The sequence below is a fragment of the Panthera tigris genome, chromosome F2 (assembly GCF_018350195.1).
Source record: "Panthera tigris isolate Pti1 chromosome F2, P.tigris_Pti1_mat1.1, whole genome shotgun sequence".
In the NCBI taxonomy this organism is placed as follows: Eukaryota; Metazoa; Chordata; class Mammalia; order Carnivora; family Felidae; genus Panthera; species Panthera tigris.
In genome coordinates, this window is record NC_056676.1 from 14,252,740 (window position 1) to 14,266,664 (window position 13,925).

A 13,925-nucleotide genomic window follows, 5' to 3' on the forward strand; every position below is an offset into this window, starting at 1 on the left:
TCCATCTTAGGAAGTGAGACATATCATTTCAATTTGCCAACGATTATCTTTTTCACTTGATGTGGTCATCATTAATTCCTCCAATTGTCAGCCCTTCTCAGCTACATTACTGGACCACCTGTTATGTCACATCAACCTGCTGTGTCCCAGCCAGGCTCCCTGTCTCTCTCTCCCTCTCAGGTTCCCATAAGCCAGGGCACATAAGTCATAGCTTCCAAATATATTCTAAGCATTTTCATGTCCAATTCTATGAGAGAAAAGAACTGTTTCTCCAAAGAAGCAATATAATTATGGCAAAAGCCTATCCTGATCATCTATATTACAGGCTATTATTATTTTAATTTCACATTTCTTAAACTGTGAGATTGAGTCATTTGAGTGTCTTCTTTGATGAATTCCTGGGAATTGTCTTTGCCCATTTTTCTTTTGGAAATGTATTTTTTTGCCCATTGATTTGTAGATGATCTTTATCCATTACAGATATTAACCCATTTTTTTCCTTAATCTGATTTGTTTTCTAATAAAGAAGTAGAGAAAACTGGATGTGCCGAAATTACCTCAAATTTAACTTTTGCAATGGAGCTCAACATTCTCCTTTCACAAATGGGCATCATTTTAATATGTTCATAAACCTGTCCATAATATCACCGCTCTTCTAATCTCCAAGGCTAGAATCTTCTAAATTATCTTTAACTCTTCTCTCTGTAAAATCCCTCATATCTGCAACCTATCACCAGATCTGTCATTTCTTTGCTCAAAATAAATTCTTCTGTCATTCCCCACATCTGTTTTTATTTTTGTTTTACACCACCTTCAGTAAATCCCTCTCTCATGCTTCATTCTGATGCAATAGAAATGATCTCCCCTGCCTCCATTATTCTCCAGTGAAAAACAGTTGTTTTTAAATCTCAAAGGATACTTGCATAACTTCGGGATTGACCTCAGGCAGGGGGAAAGGAGCTGCCAGAATTCCCAAAAAAAAAAAAAAAAAAATGTAGGTCTGACATGTTTTTAAGCACGTGAAAGAAGGCTGATGATGGTATCATTAAAAAAATGCAGACATACAGGCTAAGAAGAGGATCTCCAGGCACAGAATTGCAAAATCAAAGAATTTTAAAGAAAGTTGAACAGATTATGTAATCAAAGCCACTTATTTTATAGGTAAGAATATAGGAACCTCGAGAGATTGAATAATTTGTTCAAAGGTACATCTAATTATTATATATTTATATAGTTATAAGTTATATATATTATGAAATACAGATGAGCATTTTATAGTGTAGCATAAATAGGAAGTAAATACTTTAAAAACATTTTATTTTATTTTTAATTTTTTAAATCTTTATGTATCTTTGAGAGAGAGAAAGTGCGAGCAGGGGAGGAACAGAGAGAGAGGGAGGCAAGAATCTGAAGCAGGCTCCAGGCTCCCAGCTGTCAGCACAGAGCCCGATGTGGGGCTAGAACTCAAGAACCATGAGATCATGACCTGAGCCAAAGTCAGGCACTTAACTGGCTGAGCCACCCAGGCGCCCCTATTTTATTTTATTAATGGTACGAAAATCCTTTTTGCTCTTACTATTTTTTATTAAGTTTTTAAAATTTAATGTTTTTTATTTATTTTTGAGAGGCAGAGAGAAACAGAGCATGAGCGGGAGAGGGGCAGAGAGAGAGGGAGACACAGAATCTGAAGCAGGCTCCAGGCTCTGAGCTGTCATCAGCACAGAGCCTGACATGGGGCTTGACCCCACCAACTATGTGATCATGACCTGAGCTGAAGTCAAACGCTTGACCAACTGAGCCACCAAGGCTCTTACTATGAATTATGTTTTTGGTGAGTGCCAAATGAATATGTACAATCAACTTTTAAATGTTTGGATTATCCGGGCACCTGGGTGGCTCAGTTAGGCATCCAACTTCGGCTCAGGTCATGATCTCACGGTATGTGAGTTTGAGCCCACGTCGGGCTCTGTGCTGACAGCTCAGAGCCTGGAGCCTGCTTCAGATTCTGTCTCTCTCTGTCTCTGCCCCTCCCCTGTCTGTGCTTTGTCTCTCCCTGTCTCTCAAAAATAAATACATGTTAAAAAAAATTAAAATCTTGGATTATCAGTTTGATATAGCAACCCAAAAGTTGAGAATAAGCTTATTTTGACGCTCGGTTATTTAAAAAACAGTAGGTCACAAAGATATGTAGATTCATTTTTCAATGATAGATACATTTTTCAATGTAGATATTCATTTTTCAATTTGATCCACTTACTCAGAAGTTTTTATTGAAAAATCATTAGTAAAAATTCACCTTCCCTAATATCAATTCACTGTTCTTGACAAGTGGAAAATGCTGTACTTTCAAATTAAAAAAAAAAAAAAAGTGCTTGAATCCCATGGGCATGCCTCATTTTAAAGTGGAAGTAGTTAAAATAACTTAGAAAAATCTGTTCCCAAGTTTTCCAAGTGTGTAGAGATAAGAGACTTTTTACAGGTGACATATTTATATCTATTTACTTTACTTTTATTTTTTTATTTTCATAGAGAGAGAACGCACAAGCAGGGGACAGGGTCAGAGGGAGAGAAAAAGAATCCTATGTAGGCTCCGTGCTCAGTGCAGAGCCGGATGTGGGGCTTGATCCCACAACCCTGGGATCATGATCTGAGCTGAAACCAAGAATCAGATGCTCAACCGACTGAGCCACCCAGGCGCTTCTATTTATATCTATTTCAAAATAAAATTAAATGATTATTTCCAGAAATATGTTTTCAAAACACTTATTTTGAAAAACAAAAACAAAAAACTGTATTTATATTTAAAACGTCATTATACGAACAGATTAAAGGTGTGAGTTTTTAAGTAACCACTAGGTGGAGTAATACTAAAAGTCTCATCAAAATAAAGGACGGCATAGCCGGAAATTTTTTGTTGTTTAATTTTTATTGAAGATTAATATATACACACAATGTACACATATTTGACTCCAAAAGGATGATAGACCTAAATATTAGAGCTAAAACTATAAAACTTCTAGAAGAAAGCATAGAAGAATATCTTTATGACCTTGCTTTGGATAAAGATTTCTTAGGAAACAATAAGCATGAACCCTAAAAAACAAAATTAATAAATTAGACTTAAGTAAAAACTTGTGGTCTCTGAAAGGTACTACTATGAATAGGAAAAGAAAAGTCACAGACTGGGAGAAAACGCTTCCAAAATACATGTCTGATAAAAGACTTGAATCCTAAATATATAGAGAACACCCGGAACCCAATAAGGAGACAAACAATCCAATAAAGAGGCAAGAGATTTGGACACATCACGCAGGAAGAAATGTGGGTGGCAAATAAGCACACAAAAAGATATTCAACACCATTCGTCGCTAAGGAAAAGCAAATTAAACCACAATGAGATAGTTCTTCACAGCTACTAGAATGTCTAAGTGGGCCTACGTGGGATGACAATAACAAATGGTGATATAGAGCAAGTGGAACTCTCATAAATTGCTGGTGGGGATGCAAAATGATACTGCTATTTTAGAAGTACAGTTCAGGGGTTTCTTATAAACTTAAACATATATTACTATTCAACCCAGCAGTTCCACCCCTACACATTTGTTCAAGAGGAATGAAAACACCGGAAACTTCAGTGGGCAAATGTCTATTTGTAATAGCCAAGATTTGGGATAAGGTGCATGCTCATTAATTGGTAAATGGATAAACATATGTATATAATGAAATGCAACTCAGCAAGGAATGAAGTCAGTATGTGGAATAACATGGATGAATCACAAAAGTACTACAAACAGGGGCGCCTGGGTGGCTCGGTTGGTTAAGCGTCTGACTTCAGCTCAGGTCATGATCTCACGGTCCGTGAGTTCGAACCCTGCGTCGGGCTCTGGGCTGACAGCTCAGAGCCTGGAGCCTGTTTCAGATTCTGTGTCTCCCTCTCTCTCTGCTCCTCCCCTGTTCATGCTCTGTCTCTGTCTCAAAAATAAATAAACGTTAAAAAAAAAATTAAAAAATAAATAAATAAATAAAAAAGTATCACAAACGATGCAACAAGGAAACACCTATTTTGCGAGTGTGTGTGTTATGTGTTTATTTAGATATGGATACATAATATGTAAAATATTATCATAAAATTACCAGGAGGATTACTGGGTCAAAAGCTATGTGTGTTTGTAATTTTGTAATTAGCAGCTGTACTAATTTACACCCCCACCCGCAGTGCCAAGTGCACCTGTTTCCACACAACCTCATCAAGGGTGTGTATAAGTTTTGGATTTTTGCTAATCTGACAGAGAAATGGCATCTCCATAGAGATTTAATTTATATTTCTCTTTGCAGAAATTCTAATGTATTACTAGTATATTATTAATATATTCTAATATATTACTAATATATTAATTAATTACATTTAATTTATATTTCTCTTTGCAGAAATTCTAATATATTACCTGGTATTCCAGTTGTTCATCTTGCACACCCCCTGAGGCACTCAGACATGACTTACCGTAGCACCTCAAACTTGCCATGCAACTTTAAACCCCCATGCAATTATATAGACTGTTTCCCGATCCTAGAATGCCCTCACCTCCAGCATTTGCCTGTTGACCCCCTGACTACCCTTCAAAATTCTCACCATCTTTGTGAAGCTTTCCTTGGTTCTCTTAGACTATGATGATGTTGCTTTCCTCTGAGCTGCTGTCATACTTTGCAGCTATAATCTCACATTTCATGGTGAATTGCAATTATTTTTCCAAATCACTGTGAGCTCCTGAGCATATTACAAGGTGTATCTAAGTTCTATAGGACAAGGGCTTCAATTCATTCAACTCTTTATCCTCAGGAGCTGAGAGGGAAGGGAGTCTGGCACAAAATAAGACTACGGTAAATGTGTGCTGATCTAAAGGAATGGTCTCTGCAGAAGCAAACACGTTTCTGTAAGTACATATGCATGAATGAATGCACATCTATGAAGGAAATTTTCTGATGAATAAATCTAACAGTGTAATTCTGTATCTAGTGATGATTTATCTCAAACTCTCCTCCCTGAGAACTCACATTTTAAAAATAAAAACTTATGGGGCGCCTGGGTGGTTCAGTCGTTTAAGCGACCGACTCTTGATCTCGGCTCAGGTCATGATCTCACAGTTCGTGAGTTTGAATCCTGCTTCCAGCTCTGCACTGATTGTGTGGAGCCTGCTTGGAATTCTCTCTCCCCCCCTCTCTGCCACTACCCTACTTGTACTCTCTGTCTCTCAAAATAAATACATAAACTTAAAAAAATGTTTTTTTTAAATCTATGTTGTTTGGTAGTCCAATATGGTCTAGAAATAGCTGGTAGACTGAGAGATCCAAGCATTTTCATTTTATGCTGGACTCCACTTGTCCCTTGTCTTAAGGGACAAGATAATCTGAAATGCCAGCATGGAAGAAACTCCCTGCCTTCTGTGACAACTAAAGGCCGGGAAAATCCTTCTGATGGCGCTAAGAAACACGATCTGAGGTATAAGGGAACATGTAGCAGATACAGCAAAGCAAGTGCAGGTATCGGGAAGGCGCTGCCCCCAGAACCAGTGTCTGCTACCTCCCTCTAGTTTGGCCAGCTCTGCCTGTATTCTGAGGGCCTTACAGAAGGCCTTACAGAAGGCCTTACGTCGGGATCCCTCACCCATGCCAACACAAATCTGTACGCTGGTTTAAACCGAAAGGGCCCAGGAAAATTCATCATTATCTTCTCATCAAAAGTGTTATGCCTGGAAATAAACAACTTTATACACCTGCACCTGCACACAAACCCAGTGGGGAAGGTGCATTTCTTAGCGCTCATGATCAGCACAGAATCTTTTGTAAAAGTTGTGGATAATGGGTTCATAAAGACAAGAAGCATTTCCTTATGACCCAAGGCCACTCCTGAAGAATGAGTACTAGGGAAAGGCAGAAAAGAATTGTTATGTGCTACTGAACAAGTATTAACTAAATAACTATGTGCTAGGCGTCATGCTAGGAAGCGGGGACGAAAAGTTGCATAAGATAGAGTCTCTGCCCTAAAGGCGCTTACATAAACTGGCTCTGAGGATGAAACAATAGTAACATCATAGATTTGCACGGTGCTCTTAAGTTTACGAAGTGTGGCACATCTTGCAAATTCACTGCCCTGCCCCCTTTCCACACTACCAGAACGTAGAGGCCATTAACAAAATACACAGTGCTATGGAGGGTCAAGGAGAAGAGATTCCTCGTAGGAGGGTGATAGGGGTTGGTTGTGAAGACTCCACGAAGAAGAAAACATTCTGGATGAGCTTTGAAAGGGGAGCATATTTCGTCAGACCACGATTGGTGGCGTTCATGATAATAAATAACTTGTGCATAGATGTAAAGTCAAGAGGATGTTAGGGACAAACGTGGGGGGAGCCTGAGGAGCGTAACGGGGCTGCAATAGAGTATCAGAAGAAAATGGCACTGGAAATAAAGGTTTGGGAATGCATGCTTCATTTATTGAGATTTGGGGTAAATTAAATTTTTTTTAATGTTTATTATCTATTTATTTTGAGAGGGGGGAGAGTGCACGCAAGTGGGGAAGGGCGGGGGGCGGCGGGGAGAGAATCCCAAGCAGGCTCCAAGCTCAGCATAGAGCCTGATGTGGAGCTCCATCTCATGACTATGAGATCATGACCTGAGCCGAAATCAAGAGTCAGATGCTTAACCACCTGAGCCACCCAGGGACCCTGGGAACTAGCAAACCGAAGGGATGAATTGTGCTTTGATCTGAGATAGGAGAATATTGGTTTAGCTACTTCAAAAAAAACTCTTCATTTATTTCAAACTATCCCTCCTAATTTTACCTTATATGTACCAGCATATGGCTTAAATATCCCTCCTAGTTTGACCTTTTATGTCTCCCTCCCAAAATCTTGTCAAGACTACCCTTTTCCTAGTCAGTCACTAATCAGTTCCTATACATTTCTCCTCTCCTCCCCTTCTCTCGCACAAGGCAGTTGTTTCTAGGATGATGAAATTTGACTTCTCTTTTATTTTATTTTATTTGTGGTTTCTGATTTGTCTGTAATGAGCAGGAAGTGTTTTAATAATACAAGCCTATTTTCGAAATAAAATGTTTATAAATACCTGAGATTATATTCTCCAAGATTCTTCTATATAAAACATAAGTGTTATTTTTCTCTAATCTAATATCATGCATACCTTTCTGCAGTTTACCAATTATTGGATATCAAATTTTTGAAGTGATGAATAGTGCAGAGCAGTTACAATTAGATGAAAATAAATTAGTATAAAAAAGAACAATCCGGAGGTGCCTGGGTGGCTCAGTCGGTTGAGTGTCCGACTTTGGCTCAGGTCATGATCTCAGGGTTCGAGGGTCCGAGCCCCGCGTCGGGCTCTGTGCTGACAGCTCAGAGTCTGGAACCTGCTTCGGATTCTGTGTCCCCTTCGCCCTCCCGCCCTCCCTCACTCATGCTCTGTCTCTGTCTTTCAAAAAAAGTGAATAAACATTAAAAACAAATTAAAAAAAAAAAAACAAAAAAAAAAACCAGGGCGCCTGGGTGGTTCCGTCCATTAGGCATCCAACTCTTGGTTTTGGCTTAGGTCAGGATCTCACAGTTCAGTTCCCACGTCAGGCTCCATGCGGACAGCACCAAGCCTGCTTGGGATTCTCTCTCTCCATCTCTCTCTGCCCCTCTCCCTCTCTCACATGCACAGACACACGTGAGCATGTCCTCTCTTTCTCTAATAATTAAATACACATTTTTTAAAAGTACAATCCTTCTCCTGGAGCTAAAAGAAAAGGCAAAATAGGTAACAATTCTTCTTAAAGATGCAGAAAATGTTACAAGACCACCTTTTTGACCAGCTTGCTTTCCACAAATATGAGCAATATGCTAGGCGAAGTTGACATCCAGATGGAATCCCATCCTCAAGGAGCTTAAAGAGCCAGTCAGGGACATGGGCAATACAAGGGATGCCCAGGTGCTAGAGAAGACAGAGCAAAGTGTCTGACCTCACCTAATAGGATCAAGGAAGGTATCCTGGAAGACAGTAATGTAAACGAGCCCCTGAAGGATGAGTAGGAGTTCCTCAAAGAAAAGGCTAGGGAAAAAGGGAGCACACAGGGATTTCCCGGCGGAAGCAATAATCTGTGCAAAGATACAGAGTCAGGAGTGCATGTAGCACGTTGAAAGAATTCTACGTGGTATATTGAGGCCAGCAGGTAGGAGCGCATGTGTGTGTGAGTTGGTAGGAGTTAAAGGGAAGAACATAAGATAGACGTGTACAAAATGAGTCATGTTCAATATAGTACACTACAGTGTGGAAGAAGTTACCGTCTTTATTTGTATGTAGTTTAGTTTCTATCTTCAAAAATTCTTCTTAAAAGGTAATTTATGTGACACCTATTATTAGTACAGTGACACAAATATACAAATTATTAAACAATACATTTGGCTGGGGGGCACCTGGCTAGCTCGTCAGTAGAGCATGGGACTCTTCGTCTCAGGATCATGAGTTCAAGCACCAGGTTGGGTATAGAGCTTACAATGAATGAATGAATGAATGAATTTGACTGTATTGGGGATGAATGCTCAAAACTGTTTTTCTGGGGTCAGTGAAGCTTTGAGACAACTGCTCTAGGTGAGGGGAAACCATGAAGGGTTTGAAGGGGAGAGGGATGGCAACAAGATCTGAAACTTTGGCAGGAGGGTGAAGGACGGTTGGTGGGAGAAAGCATGCAGGCAGTTCAGAGGCATTAGTCAATGTGAGAAATGGTGACAGCCTAAACTAGGAAGGGGGTTTGGTGGGACCGGTGAGATTCAGATGGGGCTTGGTAAACTGACACTTTGTGCAGTGCGGAGGGGAAATGAATAGAAGTAACAGAAACAGAAAGAGGATGGATGCTGTGTGAAACGATAACAGGTGAGCCAAATCAGAAGTCCCATGCAGAAAAATGTAATTCGCCATTATTACAGGATGCATATCCGGTGTAAGTCACTGTTTATAATATTAGTTTAATGCAAGAATGCATTTTAAGCTCGAAATTTCTAACCCATACAGATATGACACAATAAATGTGCTGATGGTGACTGCCGAACCAGAAGTATACACAACTTACTATATTCTGATCAAAAGAAACATTTGAGGGGCGCCTGGGTGGCTCTGTCGGTTAAGCTTCTGACTGTGAGTTTGAGCCCCACATTGGGTGAGCTTGAGTTTGCTTCAGGTGAACTTGAGCCCCGCTTCAGGTGAGCACGAGCCCTGCTTCTTTCTCTCTCCCTGCCCCTTGTGGGATTATTTCTCTCTCCCTCTCTCTCTGCCCCTTGCTCACTTGTGCCCTCTCTCTCCCTCTCTCTCAAAAAAAAAAAAAAAAAAAAAAAAGTTAAAAAAAACATTTGAAATGTAATGAATTCCAATGGAAGTGGTTTAAAGTTCTGAATTCATTTATACTTGTAAACACCATAGAATGTTGTGAAAGATAGTGACATAATTACAAGAGCATAGTCTCTAAAACCTTCAGAGAACTCCCATCTAGACATAATATAAAGCTACAGATAATGTCTAGAAATAGGCACAAGGTGTAGGAATGAAACATTTTTACTCTAAAGCTATCAGTCATCACAAACTCAGTTGGCACATTGTGATAGAATGCTATTTTAAATAGTGGCTAGACTTTCCCTCTTGTTTTAGACCTAAGTGTGCGACCTTACCTTATTTTCCAGTCAACTTACCTCGCAAAGAAATAATGCAATAAAAACAAAACTTCTTCAAGTCCAAGGCTACTCTTTCGTATGCCCACTATTCACTGGCTGTGCTGGATTTCACTTTCAATCCTGAAACAGCTCTTCCCTCTGCTTTCCCTCTACCGCTTTTCTCTCGATTTCATTTTGCCTTGAGTGTATTCCTTCTTATATTTCATGTTCCAGTTTAAACATAATTTCCCCAAGGAGATGTTTACTGTACCAACATATGGCTTAAATACCTTCAGTCTCTGATCCTGCGTACTTACTTCCATTTTGGTAATGTTTATTTGACCTGCAATTTTTTTTTGTACCTACCTTGTACTGAGCCATAGACATCCCATGGGCACGAACACTGCCTGGCTCCATTGGCACTCAATAAACATTAATTGAGTAAAATTGAGCTGTATAGGCCAGCTCTATAAATCAGGTCCATTAGGCCAGAATCTTCATTGACAAACTCGTAAGTGCGAGAGCCATAACTTAATTTTTACAATTCAACTGGATTTCCAGTTCAGGGATCATTTTACCAGGCTGGCAAAAATTTTGTCTTGGTCTATTCAGTATCTTTCCCTCTTTTTCTCTACTATTTGCATAAAGCCAAGATACTGAGATGAGAGCTCATCTGTCCTTAGTGTCATCTGTCCCCTCAGTCACTTAAGACATCAATGCCCATCTAGCCACGTTGAATTAGTCCAAGAGGGTTTCTCTGGAGACTTCCCTTTCCTATATTGTGTCTCTTTTGAGCAGGGTTTTTCTCCTCTACCTGTCTCCATCCTTGGGCCTGTGGGACTCATTCTGCTTCCTCAGGACTGCAGAGGGCACAGAGCCCGCCCCAGAGGTAAGCCCAGGGGCATGGAGCTACACCTGTCACTCGGCAGGGACGGCACTTTTCTCTTGGACTCCAGCAACACGCCTCATCTCTTGAAATTCCTTTCAAGCCTCTGGATTCTTGCTTGCCAGGGTACAGACTGTGGAAGAGAGAGAGGAAGCTGTGTTCTTACTGATGCAATCTCCCCACTCTTTGTCTATTCATCAGTATCTTCTTTTTATCTCTAGGCCTGCTTTTAAAACTCAAAAGCCAGAAGAGAATACCCCCAACTCCCTTGCAGCCACATTCCTTTCCTGAGTACAAATAAAGGAGCCTAGCTGATGCTTAGAAAAGACCAAGAAGACAGGAGAAAATGTTAAGGAAAGAGAGAGGCTCTGCATGAATACTGGTAAGTATCACAAGATTAGTATTCTGCTTCATACTCATAAGGAAAATCTTGATTCCTGAATGAAATATTTCTAGTGCGTTACTAATGGGAAGGTTAGGATTACTTGCATTTCTTTTTTTAAATTAATTAATTAATTAATTTTTTTAATGTTTATTTTTGAGAGAGAGAGAGTGAGTTGGGCAGGGGCAGAGAGAGTGGGAGACACAGAATCTGAAGCAGGCTTCAGGCACTGAGCTGTCATCACAGAGCCTGACGTGGAGCTCAAACCCATGAACCATGAGATCATGACCTGAGCCAAAGTCGGACACTTAACTGACTGAGCCACCCAGACGCCCCTTTATTTATTTTTGAGAGAGGGAGGTGGGGGAGGAGCAGAGAGAAAGGGGACAGAGGATCTGAAACAGGCTCCTCGCGGACAGCAGAGAGCCGACCGTGGGATTGAACTCATGAGCCATGGGATCATAACCTGAGCCAAAGGCAGACCCTCAACCAATTTAGCCACCCAGGCGCCCAGGATCACTTGCATTTCTTAATCTGAGAATGAGTTAAAGTGCAATCACCATGGTGCTGTATAGAAAATCCCCTGGCATCTTCTCAGAGAGAACACTGGCTAACTGCCTGCTCGTTCCAGATGCTGGACAAATGCTTCTCAACGACACTGTATCATAGGCAACCCTGTGACATAGGCACGATGATCCCATTTTTAAAATGAGGAAATTGAGCAAGTGTTAAATAACTTAAATTCACACAGCTATTCAGTGGCTTGGCAAGAATTTGAAGCCAAATATATATGACTGAAAAATCCATGTGTTCGCTTTCTTTTTCATTGCCTGTCATAGAATTCTGGATTCATGTAGACCACTGGTCCAAGACGGTATTTTATTGTATTTCAGTTTTTTATGAATTTTTTTAGTTCCCCAAAATAAGTCTGATTTTTTAAAAATTAAATTCATCTGACACTCTTAAAAGGGATTCATAAAGTATTGTACTGGTTTCGTAGGGCCACTGTAACCAGGTACCACAATCTGGGTGACTTAAAAAATGAGAAATTTATTATCTGACCGTTCCAGAGGCTAGAAGTCAAAAACAAAGTGTCAGCAGGGCCATGGTCCCTCTGAAACCTGTAAGAAGGAATCACTTTGCCTCTTCCTAGCTTCTGGTGTTTTTCTGGCAGTGTTCCCTGGCTTGTAGCTGTAACACTTCAATCTCTGCCTCTGTCATCACATTGCGTTCGTTCGTCCCTCTATGTCTGTATTTCTGTTTCTCTCATAAGGATACCAATCATATTGGATTAAAGGCCCACCTTAGTCCTACCTTGTCTTAACTAATCACACCTGTAAGGGTCCTATTTCCAAATAAGGTCACATTCTGAGGTGCTGGGGATTAAGACTTCAATGTATCCTTCTGGGGAACACAATTCAATCCATAATAAGTATGTTCTAAGTACTTTAGGAATGAATTGTCACAGGGATGCCTGGCTGGTTCAGTCAGTAGACTGTATGACTCTTGATCTTAGGATTGTGAGTTCAAGCCCTATGGTATGCTTACTTAAAAACAAAAACAAAAACAAAACTGAATTGTCACAGTTTAAGCAAGATGGTCACCATTTCATATACAAGCGAATTAACACCTGCTCACTAACATCGCTTTATGTGAGAAGACAAACAGGTCTTAGTGAAGATCTCCAACTTTTCATCATTAGCCATACACTTTTGGATTTAGTAATTTTTAAAACTTAAGTGGTGCAAGCAGTGTATAAAGTGCTCAAAATATTTACAGATCAGTTCATAATAAATACTATTGTTGCAAAAACGCTTAACAGTTTCACCAAGTATTTTTGAACATGATTTCTCACTTAATGCTCAAAACAACCCTAATATGTTTTTCTCCATTTTGGAAATTAAGAAATTGGAATTGACAGTGTTAGACACCTGTTGAAGACATGCCTTCTGAAGACGCATTCCTGGGATATGAACCCAGATTTTGTTAGTAAAATTCTGGAGCTCTTATCACACATCTTGCTTGGTACATTTAACATTTAATGATGAGGAGGATGATAAAGAAGATGGTGATAATGATAATTGCTAATGTTTACTGGATGTTTACTGTGTTCGCAGGACAGTGCCAAACACTGCACATAATTATCTCTCATTTAATCGTTTCAAGAACCCTAAGAGGCACAGGCAATACCTAAGCAGAGATGGAGGGAAATTAGCCCAAGGCTACAGTGAATGCTGAAGTCAGGATACACACTCAGAGGTCCTACTCCAGAGTCTGCCCTCTTAACCACTTCCTTACAGCCTCCTTGACCTTGTGAAGCCTTCCTAGACACTCTCCATTTCAAAGACCTCGTCATGGGAGTTCTTGTTACACTGTTACAAACCAACGTGTTTTACTGGCACATTACAAACCAACATATGACTACCCAAATGACTTTAAGCAAATTACTTAATATTTTCTTTTTTTTTAATTTTTTTTTTTTAACATTTATTTATTTTTGAGACAGAGAGAGACAGAGCATGAACGGGGAAGGGGCAGAGAGAGAGGGAGACACAGAATCGGAAGCAGGCTCCAGGCTCTGAGCCATCAGCCCAGAGCCTGACGCGGGGCTCGAACTCACGGACCGCGAGATCGTGACCTGACCTGAAGTCGGACGCTCAACCGACTGAGCCACCCAGGCGCCCCTTTTTTTTTTTTTTTTAATTTTTTTTTTTTTTAACATTTATTTATTTTTGAGACAGAGAGAGACAGAGCATGAACGGGGAAGGGGCAGAGAGAGAGGGAAACACAGAATCAGAAGCAGAATATTTTCAAATGCCAGTTGTCTCAAGTAGAAAATGGAGTTATACCACAGTGAGGCTAAATTACATAACATATGTAAATGACCTGGTACACATTAGCCATGTAATAGGCACTCAATTAATCGCAGTTATGAGTCAGACTGATATGATAGTTGGTTGTTTACAAG

At 40.1% G+C, this 13,925-nt stretch overlaps 1 protein-coding gene across 6 annotated transcripts in view; it reads right to left on the minus strand.

Annotated features, from left to right (window-relative positions):
• TTPA (alpha tocopherol transfer protein) overlaps window positions 1-13,925 on the minus strand; it is a 59,289-nt gene that overhangs the window by 38,245 nt on the left and 7,119 nt on the right. The gene's annotated exons all lie outside the window — the stretch shown is intronic.